At 39.0% G+C, this 12683-nt stretch overlaps 1 pseudogene across 1 annotated transcript; it reads left to right on the top strand.

Moving 5' to 3' along the window:
• Positions 1–10111: 10111 nt before the first annotated feature.
• Positions 10112–10455, top strand: LOC307051943 (large ribosomal subunit protein eL33-like; annotated as a pseudogene). Its single transcript has one exon. The product of its transcript is annotated as a large ribosomal subunit protein eL33-like (transcript).
• Positions 10456–12683: the final 2228 nt, after the last annotated feature.

Here is a 12683-nt window from a genome sequence, read left to right on the forward strand (position 1 = left end):
AAAAGAAGGAAAGCGGTGGGGGATGGTTGTGGTGGTGTGATGAATTGGGCGATTGGGATTGACATGTATACACTGATGTGTATAAAATTGATGACTAATAGGAACCTGCTGTGTAAAAAAAATATAAAAATAAAAACATCAGCGTTGATTGCAAGCCAGAGCAACACATCATACCATTCATTTTCAGGAAACACATATCTAAGACTATATAAATAAATGTGATGGGTTAAGCCAATGGTTAGATAACTTTATAAATGTATTCCAGAAAGATATTTATTTCTCTATCACTAATACTATGTATGACAGTGCATTTGTATCCATTAGGATTAGTTCTGACTGTGAGTGACAGAAAACCGAAAATAGCAGTGGCTTATTCAAGACTGAGTTTTATTTACTTCTTGTGTAAAAGACGTCTGGTACCAGTGCTGTGGTTGTCAGGGTTCCCAACTGTATCCATGGAATTGCTCCTCCATCCTCAACAGAAGCCTCCTACATCATGGCCTCTGGCATCCCAGCCATCGCACAGACAACCCAGTCAGCAGGAAGGAGGCAAGGGAACCCACCTTAACTTGGACAAGAGATTCCCCTTATGCATCAGAACCCAGCCACAGGGCCATGCCTAGTTGACAGGGAGAGGGAGAAATTCAATCTTTCTTCTAAATAGCCATTCACCCAGATAAAAATTAAGGGTCTTGTTACAGGGAGGAATGGGGGAAGTGAGTACTAGGGCCTATAATAAGTCTCCACCACACCATCTCCCTTAAGGCTAGGATGGTCATAGCGGAGAATATGTTGATTTTTAAATATATATAGATTCTCCATCCAAATATTACCTATTCAATCCTTATGATGTATCAGGCACTTTTACAGGAAATAAGGAAATAGCAGTGAACAAAGCAGAAAAATATCCCTGTCCTCATAGAGCTTAAATTCTAATGAGAGATAGCTATGCCTTTACCCTGTATCAGAAAACTGTGTTTTTACAAAGGGTGCACCAGCTATGTTCTTCTGTAATTGAACTAAGGAATGGGTGCATAGTGCCTTGGCTTAACAATCCCAGGACCAATCAGGATATCTTGCCCTCTGACACATGCAGCTTCAAGGGCAGAAGAATAACATCATTCAAAAAAAATTAAAGATGATACTCTCTAATCCCAGCATCGAATGCCCTCACATTCTATAGCTGTTAAACTTTTAGCAAGAAAACAAAGAGATGACGAGGTCAAGAATCTCCCTTGTGTCCTCCTCTACCATAATCTGAGATTTTGTATGTACCGTTGTGATGTTCCTTGGTGTTTCATGCCATGAAACTATTCAGAGTGGGGATAGCAACTTTGGGTTCTCCATGTAACTTGGGGTCACCATTTGGTGCCACTAATCTGCTCAGGATGACTAGGGTAGGATATGATGTTGTTACCCACCAGGGTTCTTAGCCTCCTTAATCAATAGAAATTGATCAGAGGGCACACAAGAAATTCAGGCAAGGGTTTATTGGGGCCCCTGCAGCAGCAGCCGGGAGGGAGAAAAAGTAACAGTTTCCCTTGCTGACTTGCTCGCTGGGGCGGGGGAAGGGAGGGAGAGCCGAGCTGGTTCCTTACATGGGGTAGAGGTGTGTCCAGGGGTCAGGCTGGAGGGGTGGCTTGCCCACCCTCTTGGTGGTGTTGAGGGCAGCGGGCATGCACAGTACCTGCTTTTGCTCCCTGCTCTTCAGAAGTGGCAGTTGGTCTTTCTGGTCTTTTTTGTATCTTTTGTCCATAATTTGCCCCAGTTGTGCATGCACGCAGTTATTTTTAGTCCCTTATAGTTTCTTTGTATTTTGTTGCTTGAGGAGAGGTGTGTCCAGGTGCAAGCACTGCAGCAAAGGGTCCAAGGTCCCAGGCTGTCTTGATGCTGTACTGCTCTGGAAAGAAAAGGGAGCGATCAAGCTTCAGATACAATATCAGGAACCTATCTCTTCCTCTTGTGTTTAATCACTAATTACAAGTTCATGAACTATCCATTCTTCAGTCTAAGAATTCATGGGAGGTAATGTGGTATAATGGAATCTTTGCTTACTACTTTGGCTATACATTTGTGAGCCCGAATATGTACATTGTTTGAACAACTATTTCCTCATCCATAATAAAACAAGAAAAATAATATTACCTAGTTCCAAATGCTGTTTTAAAAGTGAATAAAGTTATATATGTACACACACTTTCTAATCTATAAAACGTTAATAAAGAGGTCATAAGTATATTAATATTATTATTGAAATGGTGAATTCTTTGGGCAAGATTATTAAGCAGACCAAGCTATTTTATAATAAGTATGCACTTTGATTTATGTTATCTTTGAATAAAGATAGGCATTCAAAATTTCCTGATTTGTAGTAGGTGTTTAGATAAGCTTAGTTGACCTTTTCCCAAATCTTGACAGTTAGTGGGTGAAGCAGGATATGCCCTGTGAGAAGAGCACACGGTGTACTTTGCTGCCTTGATTAGACAAACAGGAAACCCAACACCAAATAGAATGCTACGGAGGCAATTAAACTTGGTAGAAGGTGTCAGTCGAATATTCGACCAAGCAGACATAACAATCTCTGTAACAAGTGGCGCTTTGATTTGCCTGGATCATTTTTATTTTTACCAGTGAAAGAGCTTAATTTGTTTCAGTGGATACATTTCATGTTTCTCCAGAACAAAGTTTCTTTTTGAATTGGATTTTCCAAATCATCTGGGTGGGCAGCCCTTTCACATTTTGGATTGCTCTGGTAGTAGTCACGGCTAAGCTAGGAAAGATTTTGTTTTAGAGACACTTGTGTCATGTTTTTATGGATGTGGTTGACCTTTGCCACCAAATGCAGGGTGGGATGAGGAAAGGGGATGAAAGATTGGTGTGCGGGCAGCAGAGAGAAAATCCAGAGGAGAATTACCAAGAGAAAGTAGTCTCTAACAGTACAAAATTGTTCCTGCCTAGAGAGACAATGGTTCTCACCCGCTTGCTGGCCTTTGTTGGTTGCTTCTTTGATGTTTCCTTTCAAAAGGGTGACATCATATCCTCATAAGACAAGGATGAAAGTTCTGCCTAGCTAATCACATTACACCAATTTCTTTCCTAAAAAATGAAACATTGAGTTGAGTGAGATGACTTTACAAAATGTCTCATTGGTTATGGTGTCACCAGGAGATTGGAGACCTTAGGCATAACCCTTGGAAGATGGAAGAGTTGTACACCAAGAGAGAAAGGATTTAGAAACACCAGCTCTAAAAAGCTACTGGGCAGGCCTGCATGATTTACTGAATGTCCTTGATTTAAGAATCTAGAATGCCAGGAAAAGTGTCCCAGGAAGAAAATTAGACCATGAGAGAGAGGAGATGGACACTGGGACATCCTGCAGATGCTGGCAATCGTTTGAGAACTTTGGAAGTGTGTTCCCTCCAAACCCAGGGTTGGGCTTCCTCTAAAGTTCTTGTTCTGTCTCTACTGGCACTCTGGCCACTCTGGAGAACCCCCTAGTGGCTTTGCGATCGATGTGCCACATGGTGCTAGGTGGCCCTCCCAGGGAAAGTCTGCTGCACCAGCCCCTCAGGCTTCCCCTAACTGGAGTTCCACCTCTCAGGGCTCCGGAGCTGCCCTGGCTGGACATGGAAGGTGAGTCCACACTGGTGGGTTTGGCCCTAGAGCAAACTCAAGGGCACTAAGTCTTCCCCCACTGCATTATCAGATTTCTGCATTTGGTGGAGACGATTCTGCCTTTTGTAGATTACCACGTTCTGAAGTCTATAGTGTTCATTGAGCAGGATACATTGTTATCAAGGAGGGAAATGCTGCCCAGAAATAATTTAAAAGGAATTATCCTTATTATTGGATGTGCCAAAAAAAGGCAGTGGGAGGTGGGTGGATAGGAGATTAGAGAGACTTGGAACGTTAATTTAAGCCCACTAGGCTTAATACTTTTCAAAGGTCTTTAGTGCTGATTACCAAGGGAAACACAAAACTGACCTGGGCTTTCCTTTTCAGATGTGGTCCTTAGTATTCCAAGTCTCTGATACAGCTCGTAAGACTCTTGCAACCTGTCACAGAAGCACTTCTACTGTCATCATCCAGTGTATTTGCCATGTTTTGTTTTTCCCACCAAATATTGTCAGTGATACTGTGACCCCAGATTCATCATTCCTGGGCTCAGGAAGAGATACTGACAGAGTTCTCCCCTCCCAAGAGTTGTCCTGGTTTGTCATCTCACACCATGAACTAAGTCGTTTTCTCTGAATTTGTGATGAGGTTAAATGAATTAATAAGACAAACAGAATATGCATTCAAGTAGCTTTTAAGATGCACTCAATGCAATTTTTATTCAATTAAAATGTAATAGCCCTTAAAATTCAATATTATGAGTAGACTTAAATCAACATAGTCCCAGTAAATACTACTATGAATATTTTGAACCAAGTTTCTGTACTTTGGTGATTACTATTTCAAGAAAAGTGGCATGTTTAAATATGGAGAGTAAGGTGTAGGGTGGGCTGGTATAAAATAGCCCGGGAGTTCTGGCCCATGCAGACCTTGAGTTTTTAAGATTTTTCATATGACTGTTTATTGTTTCACCAAGTGAAATATGCCCAGAAGGGCATTTAGTGATGTTGACTCTAGTTATTAAGGTGTCAAAGACTATGGAGACCCAGTGACTTAAGAGAGAAGGCAGACCCCTGAGGAACCTTGACTCAGATGTTTCAGAGGAAAGGCATATTTTTCCTTGGCTTTTCCCAAGCTTGCTGTCTTAGTGAACTGTGACCAGTATTGGCCCAAAGTATTGATTTTCCCATCTCCTGTTTTTATCAGCCGTCCTTTGGAAAATAGTTGCTTCAGGCACCTGCTACAGAAACAGCCATGTGACTCAATCAGTGGGTTTTTTTCTCTCCCATTCATCTTAACAAGAGGACTTGTAGCCTACTTCTATCTTTTCAGAGCCTAACATTTTACTCACATCTGAGCGAACTTTAGGTTAGTATTATATGCAAACCATATGGATTACATTTTTTGCTGTTAATTTCAGAATCTTAAGACTGATTCTTACAGTTTTCTCTCTTTGTTCCTCCCTATAGCAGTTACTAATAGCCAGCAGGAGAAACTCAGACAAACAAAAATAGATTACCAAATATCTTGCTTCTTGAGGGAGAAAACAACCTTCCTAGGAGAACATCCTTCCCCTTCATATGTAGGTAGTGACAGTGACCAATTGTGCGGTGGCACATAATCACCCTGTATTCTGTTTTTTATTGATCTGACTCTCCATATCTATAGAGCAGAATAAGGAAATAAAAGAAAACAATAGTCACTTCACTTCCCGTTTGCTTTAGATCCACATAGTCGTGCTTCAATAACAAGAAAATGGGTAAGAAGATAAATATTTTTCATCTGCTAACAGGATAATATAATTAACTAAGTTATATAATGCCATAAGAAAGATAAAAATTTAGACTGAATGTCAGGAAATGCTTCCTGATAATTAGAAATATTTGACTAATAGAAGGGCTCTCAGGAGAATGGATAGAAAGTTCTACCACTTGGAATATTTCAAATTAGATAAAAGCCAGAAAAAATGAAGCTGGGCTTTTTTTTTATATCTGTGTATCTCTAGGTTTCCCTTATCCAGACCACCCATTATATAAATGATAATATTCTTTTTTTTATATATCAGAAAATTAATTTATTGCTGCCAGAGAACAAATGCACACGTTTCCACTTTAAACGAATTATTAACTCTATTAAAACTTTTTTTTTCCAAGAAAGTCAAACTGAATTCCAGGAAAGCTTTATGTTATCCATAGTTGAGAGAGAAATATTCCTTTGTTATTCTGCACCTTTTCTACATGACATAAGAGTTTGGCTTTAAATACAGACTGAGTTTTGATAAAGACATTGAAAATACTATTTCTTCATGTTGAGTAAATATATATTATTCATATATAAAATAGTCTATTTATTTATTTTTATTCTTTTTTTAAAACATCTTTATTGGAGTATAATTGCTTTACAATGCTGTGTTACTTTCTGCTGTATAACAAAGTGAATCAGCTATACATATACATATATCCCCATATCCCCTCCCTCTTGCGTCTCCCTCCCACCCTCCCTATCCCACCCCTCTAGGTGATGACAAAGCACAGAGCTGATCTCCCTGTGCTATGCAGCTGCTTCCCACTAGCTATCTATTTTACATTTGGTAGGATATATATGTCAGTGCCACTCTCTTCCTTCATCCCAGCTTACCCTCCCCACCCCCCGTGTCCTCAAGTCCATTCTCTACGTCTGGGCCACACACCTATGGTCAACTAATCTACAACAAAGGAGGCAAGAATGTACAATGGAGAAAAGACAGTCTCTGTAACAAGTGGTGCTGGGAAAGCTGGGCAGCTACATGTAAATCAATGAAATTAGAACATTCCTTCACACGATATAAAACAATAAACTCAAGATGGTCTAAAGACCTAAATATAAGACATGACACCATAAAACTCCTAGAGGAGAACATGGACAAAACATTCTTGAACATAAATCATAGGAATATTTTCTTCAATCAGTCTCCCAATGCAAAAGAAATAAAAGCAAAAATAAACAAACAGGGCCTAATCAAACTTAAAAGATTTTGTACAGCAAAGGAAATGACTGGCAAAATGAAAAGGCAACTCAGGGAATGGAAGTGTCTGGAGAAAGACAAATACTATGTGATTTTACTTATATGTGAAGTCTAAAAAATAATACAGATGAACCTATATACAAAACAGAAATAGACTCACAGACACAGAAAACTAACTTATAGCTACCAAAAGTGGGGACGGACAAATTAGGAGTATGGGATTAACAGATACAAACTGCTCTACATAAAATAGATAAGCAGCAAGAATTTACTGTATGGCACAGTGTCTTATATTCAATATCTTGTAATAGCGTATAATCAAATATAATTTAAAAAAAAAAGAATCACTATGCTGCACACTTGAAACTAACACAATGTTGTAAATCAACTATACTTCAATTAAAAAAGATTAAACTTCCTTAAGATATCACTGTCTATATTTTGAAAACTTTTTTCTTTACTTCTCATCTTCATTAAAATTTGCCATGATTATTATTTTACTATTTAACATAAATAAGAAAGAATGTAAAAAAAGTGAGGTGCTCTCACTGAAGTATGCGTGTATGTTAGTGATGGTGGTGGTTGGGAACAGAGGGGCAGTGACCCACCCACCTATTTTGATTCATCTTCATAGATTTGGGGACTGTTAAAAAAAAAAATCTTAAAATTCAGTTCCTGAGCAAATGGCCCAAGGACGAACATACCGTTGGTGGGCATCTTAGAAGGAGATGGTGCATCTTAATATGACAGCTTGTCTTTAAGATGATCTAACCACTTATTTGCATCAATTACTGGGTCACCAAACATTGTCTGCTTGATTCTTTTATAGACATAGATGCTTGGGAGAGAACACACTGATCCCTTGTGGAGAATAATTTGGTCAATACTTCTTATGGTAGGTTAGCAGATAGGCATTTTATTTATCAGGTAGGCTCTTTGTATACTGAAATACAGATGTTTTTGTGCTTGAGTCAACCTTGTGTGAATTTGATTCAAGTTGTTGAATTTGTGGAGCTGAAGTCCAACCCCTACCCAAAGGGTCACAAACTTACATTCTTACAGGGCAGTTAAGTGAATGAACAAGGGGCAGGGTGGGAACCACAGGAAAAAAAAAAATTGTTTGGCTTGAACCAGTGGTGACCATGTGGGAATGTGAGACCACCAGTGGTCAGATCCAGATTTTCAAGAGGAGATAAATATCCAGAGTTTTGTGGGAATACTACCGATATTTAAATATTTAAATATGTACAAATGTTCTAAAACAACAGCTGGAATAAACAAAACATGCTTGGAAGCAGGATCTGGCCTGTGTTGACTGGGAGATGACTTCTGCCCCAGGCCTTGTTCTAGAAAGAGGCAGTCCTGTTCAGCATTCTGGAAGTTTTCTTTGCTTACCACCAATGTGTGTCTAATCTGAGAATGAGCAATGAGTCTCATGATTTCAAGGGAAATTGTACAATTCAGTTCGTTTCACAACTTTTATCTTAGACAAGTTAACAGAAGGTATTGAAATTAATAGTTATAGTAACAATGACAAATAATACTTTCTGTGTACACATACAGTGTTACAATTATATATTCACACACGTATACCTGTACAGTCTATTTAGCCCAAGGAATAAAAGTCATTCATCTTGCTTTGCCATTTCTGATTAGAAATCCTAATATAAAAAGATCTGCAGTGGACAGGGACAAAGACTCTCCCCAGTACATACCTTTAGACCTAAGATTTCTTGACCTCCCTCAGGGTCATCTTTATCACAACACGTAGAAAGGTAGATGAATCCGTCCTTCAATAAATTGAATGGATATTTTCAAAAGAAAAGTCTATGGCAATGCCTTTATTTGCCCTCAATAACTCATTGTTTCTTGTAACCTTCAGAGTTGTCCATTGATCTTATCGATTAACTTCTCCATGGGTGTGTATTCTGGCTGATCTGGAAAAAGTTACGCCTTTATCCATTGCCTAGATCAATGATTGCTGTATCTGTGTTTTCTGCCTCATCTGATGTCCAAACGTTGTTTCTTTTTACTTTATATACAATAACAAATATAAAGAAAAATCAATAAAATTAGTATTTTACTTAGTAAAAATAAAAAAATGGAGCAGGTAGGGAGGATTCCACTTAACTCTTTTTTTTGTTGTTTTTTGGGTTTTTTTTTTTTTTCTGTACACGGGCCTTTCGCTGTTGTGGCCTCTCCCGTTGTGGAGCACAGGCTCCAGATGCGCAGGCTCAGCAGCCATGGCTCACAGGCCCAGCCACTCCGTGGCATGCGGGATCTTCCCGAACTGGGGCACGAACACGTGTCCCCTGCATTGGCAGGCAGACTCTCAACCATTGTGCCACCAGGGAAGCACCCCACTTAACTCTTAATTCAATGATGAATCTTAAAGGTGTTGCCCCATTGCATCTTGCCAATGATGAAAGTCAGTTCACTTGGTGGTGTTTATTAAGTTGTGCCCATAAGCTAGGAAAAACAGGTCAAACTCAAGTGCTTTACCTTCACTCCTCTGGTCCTACAGTGAGGAGTGGAGGAGGGAGAGGATGCAAAGGTGGGCTCATGACCTCTCTCATCTTGATTTCTTTCTCTGCTGCATTGAGATGCAAATGAACCCTGACATTTTGCTTACATTTCTTTCTCTTTTTCCTCCCTATCCATGTCTCTTTTTGTTCTTAAGCAGCTAATATGTTCAGGCTCTGCTGACACTTGCTGCCATAAATTGAACGATGTAGAATAGAACTCACACTGAGGTGTTGGTAATCTAGCGGACTAATCAACCCAGAATTCGTATTTTAAAAGCATGGAATGGGGAATGATATAATTTAGTGGAATTAGTGCCTGATGGTCATGTTTCTGATTCTTAGATGAGGAAATAAGAGAGACAGGGAAAGAGAGAAAAATGCATTTGGGAATAGCTTTTATTATCATGTGGATATCACATGCTGTACAGATCTGCAGAAGTTACTTATACTACACAATTGAAACTCTATACTCTTTGACTATCTACTATATAGCATAGTGCCTATAGATCTCAGTACTGTATTGGATACTTAAAATTTGCTGAGAAGATTGATCTTATGTTTCTTACAACACATACACACGATATTATAATAAAAGGGGTGGAAAGAAACTTTGGGACGTGATGGATGTCTTTTTGGCCTTCATAGCGGTGATGGTTTCATGGGTTTATATCTATCACCAAACTCATCGAGTTGTATACATTAAATATGTACAGCTTTTTACATGTCATTTATACCTCAACAAAGTGGTTTTATAAAAATCACACCACTGCTTTCTGCATAATGCACTGCAAAAGCACAAACAATAAGAAAACTCTTGACCAAACTTAATCAAGCCAGTGAAGTAGCATCTTTCCAAAATGGAAATTGTTTGTGCCAGCAAACAAGCAAGAAGGCCTTAAAGACCCCACGTTAACAATTGTTATCAAAGGAATCTTAGACCCTGTGGAAGCCTCCTGGGACCAGAACTTCTAAAATGACAAATATGTCTGGAAGGCTGTGGTCCAAGGGCATTTCTGCTGGCTATAAGTGGGGTATGGAACCAGAGAGAGCACACAGCTCTCCTGAAAATTGAAGGTGTATATACTTGAGTTGAAACCGAATTCTATCTCGGCAAGAGATGTCCTTATGTGTACAAAGCAAAGGACAACACAGCAACTCCTGGTGGAAAATCTAACAAAACCAGAGTAAATTGGGGAAAGAACTCATGCCCATGGAAACAGTGGCATGGTTCATGCCAAAGTCTGAAGCAACCTTCCTGCTAAGGCCATTGAACACAGAATCCATGTGATGCTGTACCCTTCAAGGATTTAAAGTTATTGAAAAGTAAATAAAAAAGAGTGTGGATTTGTTCAAAAAAAACCAAAAAAACAATTGTTATCCAGTATTGACATCAATCTGAGGTTGCTCATCCCAGGGAGATCTTGGACTTGAGTTATGTTGTTCACTGCTGCACTGCAAGACCCAGCACAGTGCACTCAAGATATATTCACCAAATGAATGAATTCAAGAGTGACTATAGCCCATGGAAGGTGAGAATTACAACAGGGTCCCACAGAAAGCCACAAGACTAACCATTCAGGTGAGGAGTGAAAATGCAGGGGAACATTTGGCTCAGTCACATAGTAGCTGTGTGACTTTGGGCGGGAGAATCAGTCTCTCTGAATCTGTGTGCTCATCTCTACAATACGAATGGCTCTTACGTCAAGGGAGGCTGTGAATATTAACTGACAGAAAGTGAGAGATGACACATGACCAAACTCAGGACTCAATTGTTATTTCCCTTTCCTCTCATTTCCTTTTATTTTCCTTGAAACATTTCCTTCTCTTTCTCCCAATACATGGGTCATGAAACATTTTCATTGATACTGAAAATATCAAACCTTGTGCTCTCTGGCCTGCAGGACCACTAGTTCTTCATGTGACCTTGGAAAAGTTACTTAGTTTCTCTAGGCTGTTTCTTCATCTTTCAGACTGGAGAGATGATTCCTCCTTATTAGAGGGTTGTTTTGGGGATGAAACAAGTTAATGTAAGTGCTTAGAAGAGTTTCAGGCAAACCTCAGCTGTTGTTGTTAAGGTCAAATATACTTGTAAAGAAGGGGAATAATTTTGGTAAAAGTAATTTTGGGAAGTGATTGATTGCTGATAAATAAGGACTAGGAAGCACCATATTTTATATAAATGCTTTGCTATTTCTCAGGTCTAGGAGAAACCCAAAAAAGGTCTTTGCAAGCATTCACCATCATAGACTCTTCTTGGAAAAAAACAGTATCTGTCTACTTATTTAAATTTAACTGATACATTCAATTTCTAATCAATAACAAGCATCTTTATTTTGATGTAATTTACAGTGTTATTTATTATCTGTGTGAGCTTGGAAACATTATTTTACCTCTCTGAACCTTTTCATAAAATTGAGCTATGGATGTGTAACATCACAGACTGCTAGTGTTATGGAAGTGGCATAGTCCATAGAAACCACTTATCAACTTCTTTTATTTTTTTTTAAATCTTTACTGGAGTATAATTGCTTTACAATGGTGTGTTAGTTTCTGCTGTATAACAAAGTAAATCAGCTATACATACACATATACCCCCATATCTCCTCCATCTTGTGTCTCCCTCTCACCCTCCCTATCCCACCCCTCTAGGTGGTCACAAAGCACCGAGCTGATCTTCCTGTGCTATGTGGCTTCTTCCCACTAGCTATCTATTTTACATTTGGTAGTGTATATATGTCCATGCCACTCTCTCACTTCGTCCCAGCTTACCCTTCCTCCTCCCTGTGTCCTCAAGTCCATTCTTTACGTCTGCGTCTTTATTCCCGTCCTGCCCCTAGGTTCTTCAGAACTATTTTTTTTTTTTTAGATTCCATATATATGTGTTAGCATATGGTATTTGTTTTTCTCTTTACTTCACTCTGTATGGCAGTCTCCAGGTCCATCCACCTCACTATAAATAACTCAATTTCGTTTCTTCTTATGACTGAGTAATATTCCATTGTATATATGTGCCACATCTTCCTTATCAATTCATCTGTTGATGGACACTTAGGTTGCTTCCATGTCCTGGCTATTGTAAATAGAGCTGCAATGAACACTGTGGTACATGACTCTTTTTGAATTATGGTTTTCTCAGGGTGTATTCCCAGTAGTGAGATTGCTGGGTCATATGGTAGTTCTATTTTTAATTTTTTAAGGAAACTCCACACTGTTCTCCTTAGTGGCTGTATCAATTTACATTCCCACCAACAGTGCAAGAGGGTTCCCTTTTCTTCACACCCTCTGCAGCATTTATTTTTTGTAGATTTTTTGATGATGGCCATTCTGACTGGTGTCAGGTGATACCTCATTGTAGTTTTGATTTGCATTTCTCTAATGATTAGTGATGTTGAGCATCCTTTCATGTGTTTGTTGGCAATCTGTATATCTTCTTTGGAGAAATGTCTGCTTAGACTTTCTGCCCATTTGTGGATTGGGTTGTTTGTTTTTTTGATATTGAGCTGCATGAGCTACTTGTAAATTTTGGAGATTAATCCTTT

This window comes from Hyperoodon ampullatus, assembly GCF_949752795.1.
Source record: "Hyperoodon ampullatus genome assembly, chromosome: 4".
In the NCBI taxonomy this organism is placed as follows: domain Eukaryota; kingdom Metazoa; phylum Chordata; class Mammalia; order Artiodactyla; family Ziphiidae; genus Hyperoodon; species Hyperoodon ampullatus.